Raw genomic sequence first — 3,424 nt, forward strand, 5'->3', positions numbered from 1 at the left:
GAGCTGGAATGAAAAAACCTACTGATGGTGAAGAATAATACATATGGAACGCCGATCCGAGAAACCCAAAGCGGATCCAAGAAGATGAAAACCTCAGAGTGTCCTTCCGTTGAAAAGTACCAATGGCGATAAAGAGATTCGATCGGAGAAAACCCAGATCTGGAGCTTCCGAGGCTTCCTGCGCACAAGAGACCAACCAATACTATCGTCAGTGACCTAAGACCGGGGTGGGAATCCCTTGCTAGGCCCTCCGACGCTCAAATCAGTGATCTCTCTCGGTGTGGAAAAAAGGGAGCCAAAGAAGAAGATGAACAGTAGTAAAAAATTTAGGGTTATGAATGTGCATAGTGATGTGAACTTACCTCGCCAACGGAGAGGATTCCCCTTTTTATACCACTTCATATAATCTCTGTAGTCATGAAGTGGACCCCGGTTTGTTAGAGTTGGTTATGAGATGACGTAAGCTGCATACTTGTGGTAAATGACTTTTAAGGAATCTTTTTTGTACCCCAGATGTACCTTCTTTGTCGTCTAGTACCTGTAAAATAGTCTAAAAACACATTTCCCACCAAATATATAACACCTGTTATACAATCACATACTGAAAATATCTTCATTAACTACTTTATTTGAAACATTTACTTCTATCCTGTTTCACAAGTCCTTTTAAAGTGTTTCTATCTTTCCTACTCACCCCTACTGTTCTTACTACATCATAAATAGCTTAATATAACAATGTTCCTTGTATCAGTCGAACCTGAGCTTAACTTAGGTTTGGTCAATTATTATTACCTCTCATGAGGCTCCTTGGGCAATGCCCATCCGTGCTCCCCTATGTTTATTATCCCAGCTAGCACTGGGCTATATTTTATCAAGTATGTAATTTTTATCAAGTATCTTTTCAAGGTATTATTCAGCCTGGCCGATATTGACTTTCCTTCCTAAAGGCATGTCGATCGATACTGGTCTACTCACTCGGAAGTATATCCTGGCCGATATTGGCCTTCCTCTTTTGAGATATATCCTGGTTGACCCTAGCCAACCTCCCTGGAGGTATATCTTGGTCGATATGGGTCTGCCTTCTTGGAGGCATATCCCGACCGATATTGGCCTTCTTTCCTGAAGGTATGTCTCGATCGATATTGGTCTACTTACTCAGAAGTATATCCTGACCGATATTGACCTTCCTCTTTTGAGATATATCTCGATTGACCCTAGCCAATCTCCCTGGAGGTATATCTTGGTCGATATGGGTCTGCCTTCTTGGAGGCATATCCCGGCCGATATTGGCCTTCTTTCCTGAAGGTATGTCTCGATTGATATTGGTCTACTTACTCAGAAGTATATCCTGGCCGATATTGGCCTTCCTCTTTTGAGGTATATCCCGGCTGACCTTAGCCAACCTCCCTGGAGGTATATCTTGGTTGATATGGGTCTGCCTCCTTGGAGGCATATCCCAGCCGATATTGGCCTTCCTTCCTGAAGGTATGTCTAGATCGATATTGGCCTGCCTCCTTGGAGGCATATACCGGCCGATATTGACCTACCTCCTTTGAGGTATATGCTGATCGATATTGGCCTACATCCTTTGAGGTATATCCCGGCTGATCTTAGCTAACCTCCCTGGAGGTATATCTTGATCGATATTGGCCTACCTCCTTGGAGGCATATACCGGCCGATATTAGCCTACTTCCTTTGAGGTATATCCTGGCCAATATTGTTCTTCCTCTTCGGAAGTATGCCTTACTCGATATTGGCCTACCTCCTTTGAAGTATATCCCGACCAATATTGATCTATCTTCTCCACTTGGTTATCTCCTTTCCCTTCCTTATCGGGGATCCACAAAACCTAACCCATATCACTAGCCTTCCCTTCAAGTCTAGTCGAAGGAGGTGTAGACGACTGACTAGACACAAGTTTGATTTTGTTTTTTCCTACCTGTGACTCTGCCAAAGGTACTGAAGTGACCTTACAAATTTTGTGTACAGCTATCTTGTGAACCTGAGTACAGTGATCCCGTGAAACCTAGTACAATGATTCCCTGGTTCCCTTGATCCTTTAAATAGGGCTATAACCCTCTCATCGTTCATCACCTACCTCAGTTCTTTTCCTTCCTTGCCATCTCTTCCTACTGAGAGTATGACCTTAGATCCCCTTCTTCGGGGGTGACTCTTGTTGGACAAGGCGAGATCTATGAATGAGTTTATTCAAGTTTTTGCTTTGGCTAAATCTAGGGTTCGAGAGACTATCTCGAAAAACGATGTTTCTCGAGATTTAGAATCTCCAACCGAAGGCGCAGCTGCTCTGGAGACTCAACGAGCTTCAGAGCAATTCTCCTTACTTACGGAGGACCAACAAAATAGCCCATGGATGTTGCTACGAATGTGTAGCCCATGTTTCCCTTGGGCTAGGATTGGTTGTGCTGGTTGTAGAACTCTAGGGTTTGAACAGGGGAGAGGCTCTTTCAGTCACTTTTGCACCATGGCCTGAATAGATCTATCCCTTTCCCCTTGCCCTTGAGTCTTCCTGCTTCATAGTTTCCTTCGTCCCTGACAAAATATTGTCACTTCTGCCGCCCGAGCAAGCTTCCTTCGTGCCTGGTAAAATATTTCCACTTTTGTTGCCCGAGCAAGCTTTCTTTGTGCCAGGTGAAATGTTTTCCACTCCTGCTCCATGGCAAGTTTGACTCCAGTGGGACTGAAATTTTCTAAGTATCCTGAAAGCTTGTGTTTGTAACTTTTGTTAACCTTTCGAGGTTTAATGTTTTGAGGGGAAATGTAATGTTATGTATTTGATCAGATTCTAAGTGTAAAAATAATCTTTTATATTGAATCGAGTGACTCTGTTGAATCCCTCTAATTCCTAAGAATAGATGTGATGTTGTGCCCCTCGGTATTGTAAGTAAAATTATTTCGCTCAATGCTAGTTTATGCTAAATAACATTAATTTGGACCAGGCTTTATGTTTAAACAACTCTCATTATTTTTCATCCTTAACCTAGATTTAGTCAAACTCAATCCCTCTTCCTTTATTATGCCTAGTAACCTACATCTTCTTTCAAAATTTCCTTGCTTGTGATTGACTTTTCCCCTGGTAAGAGAATGTCGGAAGCGTATAACGAGGTGTTACCAACCCCGGCATGATCCGATCTGTCGCGTCCAACATAAATGTTTCTTTATGATTATGTGACACATACTTTCTCTCTCTGTGTTATGTAAGCATTTGTCCTTTTTTCCTGTAATCCTCAACGTCTATTGAGATAAAAATGTTTTGATCTAACGATGGCTATGTGTTTTTCAAACCCTAAACCCTTTGTCTTCTTTTCACTTTTGTTCTTTCCTTTCTTGCCTTAGTGTTCCTTTCTTGCTGCAGTCTTTGATCAAACCTCGTGCTCTCCGTTTCTCGGCGATCTCTTTTCTTGC

The sequence above is a fragment of the Zingiber officinale genome, chromosome 10B (genome assembly GCF_018446385.1).
Source record: "Zingiber officinale cultivar Zhangliang chromosome 10B, Zo_v1.1, whole genome shotgun sequence".
Classification (NCBI taxonomy): domain Eukaryota; kingdom Viridiplantae; phylum Streptophyta; class Magnoliopsida; order Zingiberales; family Zingiberaceae; genus Zingiber; species Zingiber officinale.